Source organism: Bison bison, unplaced genomic scaffold, assembly GCF_000754665.1.
Source record: "Bison bison bison isolate TAMUID 2011002044 unplaced genomic scaffold, Bison_UMD1.0 scf7180017864456, whole genome shotgun sequence".
NCBI classification, from domain to species: Eukaryota; Metazoa; Chordata; class Mammalia; order Artiodactyla; family Bovidae; genus Bison; species Bison bison.
The window spans coordinates 5,668,114-5,680,386 of NW_011495018.1; the positions used below are offsets into that span (position 1 = coordinate 5,668,114).

At 44.0% G+C, this 12,273-nt stretch overlaps 1 protein-coding gene across 1 annotated transcript in view; it reads left to right on the forward strand.

Annotated features, from left to right (window-relative positions):
- The window catches only part of ADAM12 (ADAM metallopeptidase domain 12), a 360,531-nt gene that overhangs the window by 83,421 nt on the left and 264,837 nt on the right, over positions 1-12,273 (forward strand). The window lies entirely within an intron of this gene.

Here is a 12,273-nt window from a genome sequence, read left to right on the forward strand (position 1 = left end):
CCTTTTTTTTTTTTTTTGAAGGATAATTGCTTTACAGAATTTTGTTATTTCCTGTCAAACCTCAACATGAATCAGCCAGAGGTATATATATGTCCCCTCCCTTTTGAACCTCCCACCCATCATGGGGATAAATGTAAAGTCCTTTTCTTGGGTTAACAGAAATAAATAAATAAATAAACTCGGTAAGTTCAGAAAGAAATTGACTAGGTGTTCTTGCGAATGAGACCTTCAAATTCAGTGTGAGCCCCTGAGGTGATGCGGCTCCTGAAAGGTGCTGCCTTCAGGGTGCGCAGGTCACCCAGGTGGGAGATGGGTCCTGGACCGGGTGGGGCACCATTCTGCTGTGTGGGACCCTGGTCAGGTCACAGGCAGAACCCTGACCCCTGCACAATTTCAGGCTGGGTGTTTGAGAGCTGCTTGCCACTGGTCTCATCTCCACGCTCGGACATTCATTACCTGTCCCATCAGCCAGACATGTCTTCAAGGTCAGGGGCGGGGTCTTTACTTCCTCCTCCGTCCCCTTCCACATGGCTTGGCCTGTTGCGGGCACTCTCTGAGCATATATCGAAGGCAAATGACAGGATGTGGAGAGCCTGGGCCAGGCAGGGGTGAGTCAGCAGGACGATAAGTTCTGTCCTGGGTGGTGCGAGAAACTACCTTCTCAAGGAGAAAGTTCTGGAAAGGATGCTGGGTTGGGAGACGGGTAGCCAGGTTCTGAAACCCAGTTTTGTTTCCGACAACAATCTATTAATACATATACCCTCTCCATTTCCTCATCTGCAGAATGGAATAAAAGTCTGTGTACAGTCAGTACCGAGAGGTTAGAGCTCAAGCTCTTTTTGATGATCGGATTTGAGTGGTTCATGACATACTCTTGTGGATCCAGTGAGATTACTTATTTCACCCAGTTATACCCTTGGGTTCACCAGCACTATGTCCTGTCTGAAGTGTCCTAAATCAATGGAGATCCGGTTATGCCTCATCTTTACCCACGAGTCTTGAGGCCGTCTGAACATCTCAATTCCGACAAGAGCTGCAAGGGATTTATGTGCTGCTCCTTTGGCTTCCTGTTGCTGTCGTGGTCTTAATTTCACAATCTTGACATCCTCGGGAATTAGAATTTTCACATCTTTGTCTGCATGCAGAGTGCTATTTCTTTCCATTTCTGCTCTGGCAGAAGAAGCCTCACCTGCCTGTCAGAACCTTTAGGCTTAATTTGCCTGGTGTTCTAATTACTGACTAAACTAATGGCAAAACTGTGTTACAAAAACTTTACTATCTCATCTTATGTTTTTATCCCTCAGCTTCCCTTGCACCATTCATAAATCTTTATCAGGGTCTTCATTAATTCAAATGATTCCTAATAGTAATCAAAAAGAAGTCAATGAAACCCTTTATTTTTTAGTCATTTTTTTCACATTTATTTTTATTTTTCTAATTTATTTTATTGAAATATAGTTGATTTACGGTGTGGTGTTAACTTCTGCCGTACAGCAAAGTGATTCAGTTGTACATGTATGTATACTCTTTTTCATATTCTTTTCCATTATGGTTTATGACGGGGTATTGAACACAGTCCTCTGTGCTATACAGTCAGATCTCGTTGTTTATCCATTCTCTATATAATAGTTTGCATCTGCTAATCACAAGCTCCCAATCTGTCCCTCCCCAATGCCCCCACTTGGCAACCACAAGTTTGATCTCTTTGTCTGTTTCATAGATAAGTTCATTTGCGCCGTATTTTAGATTCCACGTATAAGGGATGTCGTATGGTATTGACCTTCCTCTTTCTGACTTACTTCACTTAGTACCATCATCTCGAGCTGCACCCACGCTGCTGCAAACGGCATTCTTTCTTTCTTGTTACGGCTGAGTAATAGTCCACTGTACATATGCACCACACTTCCCTGATCCACTCATCTGTCGATGGACATTTAGGTTATTTGCATATCTTGGCTATTGTAAATAGTGCTGCGTGTATCTCTTTGAATTATAGTTTTGTCCGGATATATGCCCAGGAGTGAGGTTGCAGGAGCATATGGCAGCTCTATTTTTAGCACATTTATTTTGTACCAGAAGCTACTGTTGGCCCTGGCAATAGAGTCGTCAACAAGGTCAAGTCCTTGTCCTCCTGGAGGTCAGTCAAGGAGCCCAGTGCTAAACAGGTTACCACAAGGCAATACAGAATGGCAGTGGTGCTGAGAGCTACAGAGACAAGCAGGAAGCCCATCCTGGCCTAGGGAAGGAAGCCAGGTAAAGAAGCAGTATCTAAGCTGTGCGTGAAGAGAGGTGAGCCAGGCCTAGGAGAGCAGGCGTAGAGGGTTCTGAAGATAAGGATGAGCATACTGAACGTCCCAAGGGCAGGGAAAGGAATACTGAAGTGTTTCAGAAATGAACATCAGTGTGTTAGTGAGCAGGAGGGAGATGCGGAGAGAGGAGTGGAGACCAGTCCAGGTGGGACCTTGGGCTCCGAGGTAAGACCTTGTATTTTCTCCTAAGGACCACAGTGCCTCATGGAGGCAAGGCCTGTGAGCAGAGCAATGACTTTCATAGAAGGGGGTAAATCAGAACTGTTCTGGAGGGAGAATGGACAGAAACTGATGGGCCATCAAATGAGCGGTTAATGAAAAGGAAGATGTCAATGATAATTCTTAAATATGGTTTGCCAGAACAGTGATGATTTTTGATTGGAATAGAGAACCCTAGGAAAGGACCAAGAGCTTGCCCTTTGAGCTGGAGTCAGGGACAGAAGGATACGGATCATGGCGGGCATGGTCCTCTGAGCCTTGGAGGAGGGTAGACACTTGGGCCTCACAGAATCCAGTCTGGAGGTGACCTGAGAGGGTGCTCAGGTGGAGTTGGACCTGGCATTTCTTTGGGATCCGTGAGTGTTTGCAGCAGTGGTTGGGGGCTGTGAGCTGGAGAGCACCAGCCGCCGTGGAACATCATGAGACATCGGCCATGGCCCTGAGTGTATCTCGATACCTGCCCAGCCCAAGGCAGTGACAGTACTTCATGTAACATCCAGATGGGAGCCAAGCGAGGAATCCTGTGGCCTCCTGGCTTACTCCCAAGCCCAATTCCATGCAGCGGGTGGGCCCTCCATCTGGAGCCCACACATAGGCTCTTGCCCTCCTTCAAGTCTGGGGCATTTGGGGGGACCACCAGCATCAGGACCACCTGGGGAGCTCATTCCAAAGGCAGATGCTTGGCCTCACTTCTCTGGAACTACAAGCCCCAGTGATCAGGCTTGGGGATCAGTATTTCTAATGTATTCTGCAAGGAGTTATATTCATACTTTAATTGACTAGCCATTGGCCACATGCAGCTCTTTAAATCAATCTTAAAAGATTAAAGCTGTATTTCCTCGATCACGTGAGCCACAGTTCAAGTGCTCTGTAGTCACCCATGGCCGTAGGAACATTTCCAGCACGGTGGGAGGGTCTGTTGGACTTGCTGGGATTGGCAGGAAACACCCGCTGGCCAACTCCTTCCAGTTTGGGGTTTCTGTCTTGGCTGATGCATGGGCCCTGGGAATGTTCTTTGCTGCAGGGAGTCACACACCCCTTCAGCATCTTCATCCCTCAGTTTAAGGAATTGGGCCACACCAGAGGAGTCACCTCTACATTTTGATGAAGGGGGAAAAGAAAGGGAGAACATTCTCTAAGTGTGGCTGTAGACTTGTGGAATTGACGCCAGCTACGCTCCACTATGGGGCTTCTCAGGTGGTGCTAGTGGCAAAGAACTTGCCTGTCAATGCAGGAGACTCAGGTTCGATCCCTGGGTCAGGAAGGTCCCCTGGAAGAGGACATGCAACCCAGTCCAGTATTCTTGCCTGGAGAATCCTATGGAAGAGGAGCCTGTTGGGCTACATTCCATAGGGTCGTAAAGAGTTGGACATGACTGAAGCGACTTAGCACGCGTGCACACAGCTGTCAGAGGTCTTCTCACTAGACCAGACTCCTTCCAATTTCAGATAAAATCTTTCAGCGTTAACATTTAAGATCTTTCTAATTGGGCTAAATTTTGTTCCCTGAATAAGAACTAAATTCCTTTGAGCTTCCCTCCTCACGCCAGTCTTTCCAGTTTTGCAGACATTGGAAAAGGTCAGAACACCATTTTTAGAGATTTTGTTTCTCCAACCTGACTTAACTTTAAAGTGCCCAACCCTGTTAAGATCAACCTTTTCAAAGTGGTGCCCCTCAGGGTGCCAATTTGAGAGTGTGGCAGCCTTGAGCACCGTCTGTGAAGATAGAAGGACTTGAAAAGGGCATTTGATGTGGAAGTGGGTCCCATATTTAATTACATCACTTGCAGTCTTTCGCTTCTTGTGCTGTGGGTTTATGATTTTCTGATGAAAACTCCGCTTGGCGTTGCTCTCCAGAACTGTATCCAAAATGGATAATGATGGTCATGCCAGCCATTTCCAGATGGTCTCTGGTGGCCAAGAGGAGAGCTGGTGCTGGCTTTGTGGTTGTGTTTTCACTGTCTCCTTCCCCGCTGCGTGGCCAGGGATGGTTCTGTGCAGGTGCTGTGCAGGCTGGTGTATCTGTGGCAAGCGTCTTGTCCTTTTCTTGTTGTCATGACCGCAACAGAAAGGCCACGATGCTTTTCTTTGTGTGACATAATGACTCTTCATTGATCATACGAGACAGTAAATAAAATTAACTCTAAAGAGAGCTTGAAACACTTTTCGGCCATTAGATAATTCCAGGCAGGATATACACACAGTTCCCATGTTGCATTTGGTTGCTACATCTAAATCTCTCTCTCTTTTTTTTTTAATACATAGGTTCCTGGTTCCATTTTTTAATTCTTGCCATTGAAATTTTGTAAGCCTTGTGAGTGAACCCAGGTAGAATTCTCCACATTTCTGATTTTGCTGGTTTCATCCCCATATCGTCATCTTGCCATTCCTCTGATCCCTGTGTTTTCTGTCAACCGGAAGTTAGAGCTACAGCCTTGAGCAGATGCAGGTTCTGATTTTTCAGCAGGACTGCATCATGGGGGTATTGTAGCCCTTTCTTGCTTCACGTCAGGAGTTCCATGAGCTCTGCTTGTCTCTTGTTTGCGATGTTGGATAGAGCACTGGCTTCAGGGATTATTCCAACACTTCCATTATAAAGGTTCACAAACTTTAAATGCCAGAATCAGTGAGCATTAACAATAAATGCCTAGTTTTCTCTTTCAGTCTAGCTAAGGGCTGATGTTCTAATTGTGTTGTTCCTTTCTTTGTTAGCTGGAATCCTAGAGAAGAACTTTCCTCCACCAACTATTGGTTTACCCCGAGGTCCGAGGTAAAAGGGGCTTTCCAGGTGGTGCTAGTGGTAAAGAACCCGCCTGCCAATGCAGCAGACATAAAAGATGCAGGTTTGATCCCTGGGTCGGGAAGATCCCCTGGAGGAGGGAGTGGCAGCCCACTCCAGTACTCTTGCCTGGAGAATCCCATGGACAGAGAAGCCTGATGGGCTACAGTCCATGGGGTCATAAAGAGTCAGACACGACTGAAGCGACCTAGCATGCACGCTTGCATGCACTGAGATAAAAAGCAGGATACACTGTTTGGGGAACACTGCTGATCACTGCTGTGCTTTGCCTGTTGGTAGCCACTGTGTTCCCCAAATTGAGCCCCTCACTCTTGGAGGTTCACTCCATGGACCCTTGTGACACCCACATTTGTGACAGACTCCATGGGGGTGCAGAAGAGTCCTGAAAGCCTGTCCCTGAGCAGCTGCTGGAGTGCAGGACATAAGCCTGTCTCTGAAACCACTCTATCGAGACCATGATTTTGTTCTCCTTTAATTTTTTTTGTTGTTGTTTTTTGTTTGTTTTTTGTTGTTGTTGTTCTCCTTTTAAAATCAAATTCATCCCAGTGTCCTGTGTGGAAGCAGACGCCCAGGAGTTAGAGTAGGAAAGCAGGAACTGGTCCTAGCGTGGCTGGCAGGAAAACCAGATTGGAGTCCAGACATCGCCTGTTGCTTTAAGGGCTGTTTCCATGCCAACCACAAAGGCAAGTTAAAGCAACGGTTTCATTGGCCGAGCAGATTTAGTCCCAGTGAAGGAAAATAGAATGGGAAATAGAAACAATAGAAAAATAGAAATGGGAAAGACTAGAGATCTCTTCAACAAAATTAGACATACCAAGGGAACATTTCTTGCAAAGATGGGCACAATAAAGGACAAAAATGGTATGGACCGAACAGAAGCAGAAGACATTAAGAGGTGGCAAGAATACACAAAATAACTATACATAAGAGATCTTCATGACACAGACAACCATGATGGTGCGATCACTCACCCAGAGCCAGACATCCTGAAATTTGAAGAGAAGTAGGCCTTAGGATGCATCACTATAAACAAAGCTAGTGGAGGTGATGGAATTCCAGTTGAACTATTTCAAATCCTAAACGATGAAGCTGTGAAGGTGCTGCACTCAATATGCCAGAAAATTTGAAAAACTCAACAGTGGCCACAGGACTGGAAAAGGTCAGTTTTCATTCCGATCCCAAAGAAAGGCAATGCCAAAGCATGCTCAAACTACTGCACAACTGCACTCATCTTACAAACTAGCAAAGTAATGCTCAAAATTCTCTAAGCCAGGCTTCAATAGTACGTGAACTCTGAACTCCCAGATGTTTAAGCTGGATTTAGAAAGGGCAGAGGAACCAGAGATCAAATTGCCAACATCTGTTGGATCATCAAGAAAGCAAGAGAGTTCCAGAAAAATACCTACTTCTGCTTTATTGACTATGCCAAAGCCTTGACTGTGTGAATCACAACAAACTGGAAAACTCTTCAAGAGATGGGAATACCAGACCATCTGACCTGTTTCCTGAGAAATCTGTATGCAGGCCAAGAAGCAATAGTTAGAACTGGACATGGAACAACATACTGGTTCCAAATAGGGAAAGGGGTATGTCAAGGCTGTATGTTGTCACCCTGCTTATTTAACTTCTACATCATGGGTACATCATGGGAAATGCCAGGCTGGATGAAGCAGATGCTGGAATCAAGATTTCTGGGAGAAATATCCATAACCTCAGATACTCAGATGACACCACCCTTATGTCAGAAAGCAAGGAGGAACTAAAGAGCCTCTTGTTGATAGTGAAAGAGGAGAGTGAAAAAGTTGGCTTAAAGCTCAACATTCAGAAAACTAAGATCATGGTATCCGGTTGCATCACTTCATGATGAATAGATGGGGAAACAATGGAAACAGTGAGAGACTTTGTTTTTTTAGGCTCCAAAATCACTGCAGATGGTGACTGCAGCCTTGAAATTAAAAGACGTTCCTTGGAAGAAAAGCTATGACCAACTTAGACAGCATGTTAAAAAGCAGAGACATTACTTTGCCTACAAAGGTCTGTCTAGTCAAAGTTACGGTTTTTTGAGTAGTCATGTATGGATGTGAGTGTTGGACTATAAAGAAAGATGAACACCAAAGAATTGACGCTTTTGAACTGTGGTGTTGGAAAGTCCCTTGGACTGCAAGGAGATCAAACCAGTGAGTCCTAAAGGAAATCAGTCCTGAATATTCATTAGAAAGATTGATGCTAAAGCTAAAACTCCAATACTTTGGCCACCTGATGAGAAGAGCTGACTCCTTGGAAAAGACCCTGATGCCGGGAAAGATTGAAGGCAGCAGGAGAAGGGGACGACACAGGATGAGATGGTTGGATGGTGTCACCGATTCAAAGGACATGAGTTTTTGCAAGCTCCGGGAGTTGGTGATGGACAGGGAACCCTGGCATGCTGCAGTCCATGGGATCACAAAAAGTCAGACATGACTGAGCGACTGAACTGACTGACTGAAGGAAAATAGCAGCAAATTCCTCAAAAACCCGAGGTCTGAAAAGACGCAGAGGCTAGCCACACTTGTACAGGTATGCCTGAGAAGAGTAGCAAGAGGACCTTTATCTAAAGATGTTATGAAACAGTCACTTCTCTCCTCCCAGTGTGCTGGTGGATTTCACTGTGGGCTAAAGTGGATTTAACATAAGTGGAGAACAAGAGTTTCTTTATTTTTTTATGCCTTTCTTCCTTATGAAAAACATGTGGCAGATAGAAGATGATATAAAGCCAGCTTACGCAGCAGGGAGATTATTTGGGGAGATGATTTATTTAAGCAGAGAGTTATTTTCACAGGCCTTCGAAGGCCGCCTCTTCAGTCTCCCCTGGCCTCAAGGATTTTGTTGGTCAGTTTCTTGGTTTTGTTTGAAAACTCTGACAGGCTCCAGTGGAGAATCCCTCTGTGCTCTGTTGGCGGCCAAGCAGCACCCATCTGACAAATCTCATGCCACAAAGCTTCCCCTGGGAGCTCTGGGATATGGTTTTTATTTGCAGTTTTCACAAAGTAAAGAACTATTCATATTTTTAGTAAAGTCCTGATCCTATTGTACCATTAATGTTGACAGAATATATAGAATGTTAGGAGGCTGGTTAAATGGAAAAAATGAATAATGATGTTAAAAGTATTACAAGTACTATTCCTACCATTTAATACATATATTTAAATTATGAGTCAAATAAATTATTTTACCAAATAAAGTGATGCTTATGACTTGATTGCATTACTCCTTATACTCTTCTATATAATACTGAAAATTAAACACTTTTTTTTTTTTTGAGGCAAAACCTATCCATTTTTTTGTCCACAAAGAGCTGTTGCATGGCTTTCTTTTGATCACATTTGTCTTCTCCTTCCTTTCTGACCACCTTCGTTAGAAATCCTAATTGCTTTGCAGAGGGCTCTGTCATGGGGAAAAAAAGCGAAAGTGAAAGCTGCTCAGTCACATCCAACTCTTTGCAACCTCATGGACTACACAGTCCATGGAATTCTCCAGGCCAGGATACTAAAGTGGGTAGCTTTTCCCTTCTCCAGGGGATCTTCCCAACCCAGGGATCAAAACAGAGTCTTCTGCATTCCAGCTGAGCTACCAGGAAAACTGTTGCCAAGGGACAAGAACTGGCTAAACATTTTGATGAATTAACATCTTTTTTCTTTAATCACTGGCATGGGATTCTTGTAAGTGGAATTATTGAAAGCAAGCATGAATATTATATAAAGGGTGAGATTTTTTCAGAATGTATTTGTAATTAAATTTCTATACTGACAGAACACACATAAGTACACTTATGCATAACAAACACATTATATAATATGCTACATAAATATCAGTTGTTATAAAATGCAGTGGTTCACTTTGTTAGGTTGAACCAGTGACAATGTGCTATGTTTAGAAAAATCTCTTCATTCAGGCTATATTTTCAGTGACTTAAAAAAAGAAAATTCTACAACAGTGTAAACATGACTTGTGACCTGAAAGCAGTCTGTGTATTTTGATTTAGAAATAGAAGTTAGGGCTCCTTGGAAGATAAGATTTGAATGTCATTTCCTTCCAACATGTTGAGTATTAAAAATTTTGTCAAACCTTTTTTATTAATGGAGAGAAAGACTTTTGATCAAAAGTACATTCTGCTGTTTTTAATTTTTGCATTTTAAAGTACTTGAAGCTGTCCGTAGCACATACACACTTTTTTTTTTAATTTAAATTTATTTATTTTAATTAGAGGCTAAAGTACTTTACAGTATTGTATTGGTTTTGCCATACATCAACATGAATCCGCCACGGGTGTACACGTGTTCCCAATCCTGAACCCCCTTCCCACCTCCCTCCCCTTTATTCATTTTTGTTTGTTAATTCGTTCACCCATTCAATGAACAATGTTTCAGACACTGTGTTGGGGGGGCGGCTGAGATACAAAGATGAAACAGAATTCCTGTCCTTTTCAATCTTTGACGCACCTGCATTTAACAGACCAGCAGAGGACAGGCTGGTCTGAATTGATTTAAAACAAATATCCCTTACGGGGTATTGATAAATTAGGATTTCTGATTAATGTAATAGGGAAATTAGATAGATAATATACTGCTCTTCCCCTGCTAGTCCTTGTCCTGCCTTCTTCTCCAAAGAATTGCATAACATTTGCCCTTTTCTACGTATAATCTTAGTTGCTTCAAAGTTACCAATATGTGTTCTGTGTGTGTATGTGTGTGTGTATGAACTGTGACACATCTACATAAAGATATAAATGGTACGACACACAGCACATTGTGTATTTTCTGGTGTGATGTGTGGATGCTGTTTCTGTCATGGTGCCTTTGGTGCGTCATGACAAGGCAGATGTCATCACAGCACCACCAAAGCAAACCCATCTGTCTTGGGGCCGATGATCTCCGGGTTTGAGTGATAGTTCTTCTCTCTGGGGTATTGCGTGCTGTGCTTACTAGTTGCTCAGCCGTGTCTGACTCTTTGCAACCACATGGACCGTAGCCCGCCAGGCTCCTCTGTCCATGGGATTCTTCAGGCAAGAATACTGGAGTGGGTTGCCATGCCCTCCTCCAGGAAATCTTCCCAACCCAGGGATCGAACCCAGGTCTTTCACATTGTAGGCAGATTCTTTACCTTCTGAGCCACCAGGGAAGCCCAAGAATACTGCAATGGGTAGCCTATCCCTATCCTTGAGCAAGCTTCGTGAGTCGGTGATGGAGAGTGAAGCCTGGCGTGCTGGAGTCTATGGGGTTGCAGAGAGTCGGACACGACTGAGCAACTAAACTGAACTGATCCCTTCTCCGAGGGATCTTCCTGAATCAGGAATCAAACTGGGGTCTCTTGCATTTCAGGAGGATTCTTTACCAGCTAAGCTATCAGGGAAGTCCTTCTCTCTGGTACTGTGGCCATAATCCCCCATTGTCTGTCTGTTTTTTATGGCACCTCCTTCACAGCTGACCAGCTATCGGGACAATTAACTGGCCTTAAGGAAAGAGTAGACTTGTGAATATAAACCTGTACATGTCCAGAATGAGGGCTCTACTTGCCTTTAAACAGTTTTTTTCTTCCAGTTTTTCTTTTTACCCTTTTCCCCAGTAGTCCAATTTTTCTAAATGAGAACCAGATGAAAATCAGCGATTAGTTCCTCCAATCTCCTCTCCTCACATGAAGTTTTCTTGGTTCCCATATAGAATTTTTAAGTGTTTGGGGCTGTCCCAGCCCCAAAGCTCTCCCTTTGGACCCTGCTGTAAACACTGACCATTTTTGATTTATGAGACTCCCAGGCAGGAATGGAGATCAACTTTTCAAACGCAATTTACATCCAGGTTTGCCTGTGAGCACAGATAATTCAGCAGGCAGCTTGAAGCGCTGGCTCCTGGTCATCTGTTCTACTTTCCCAGGACAGACCTGGATAGCAGAGCATGGAAGACTCAGTAGTTAAGCCACATGAATGGCAGAAGTGTTGATGCCTTTATCGAGGGTGCCCCTGGTCTCCTGGGATGGCAGCTAACCTCAAAGCCTGGACCATGACTCCAGGGAGGTCGTCTTGACTTGGCACATCCAAAAATTATTCCTGACATAGCTCATGAGGTCTGAGTCACAGTGATCCAACTCATATGTGACAGACATCTAAGTTGGAATTCATTCTCAGAAGCCCTGGGAAAGTCACGTCTGTGATCAGGACAGGAGAAGGGGCCATCCAGAGGAGCATGGTGGGAAGTTGGGGGCAGGCGGTCAGGTAAACTAAGCCACAGCCCTCGGGGGATAGGTGGGACTCAAAGGTTCCACACTACGTACTCTTTGTGAGACATTGGTCAAACAAATAACTTCTCTGAACCTCAATTTCCTCATCTATAAAATGGGGATAATACCTGCTAGATTTGGGGTGGATTAAATTGTGTGGTTCTCATGGGGCATTTTGCCCAGTGCCTGGTATAAAACATGCTCAATAAGTTGGCTTTTAAATTTTTTTAACTAAAAAAATTTTAAAAATGTATACAGTTTTGAAAGGTTGCTTCATTTGAAGTTATTACAGAATATTGTCTATATTCCCTGTGTTGTCCAGTGTGTCCTTGAGCCTGTCTTGTCCCAGTACTTTACACCTCCTGCTGTCCCACCCTTCCGTGCCCCGCCATTGTTAACCACTAGCTCTCTATACCTGTGAGTCGGTTTCTTTTTCATTATATTCACTACTTTGTCGTATTTTTTAGATTCTGCGTATAAGTGACATCATACAGTATATATCATTCTCTGTCAGTTGTGTCACTGAGCATAATGTCCTTCAAGTCCATCCATGCTCCTGCAAATGGCAACATTTCATTCCTTTTTATGATGGAGTAATATTCTGAAAGAGATGGGAATACCAGACCACCTGACCTGCCTCTTGAGAAATCTGTATGCAGGTCAGGAAGCAACAGTTAGAACTGGACATAGGAACAAC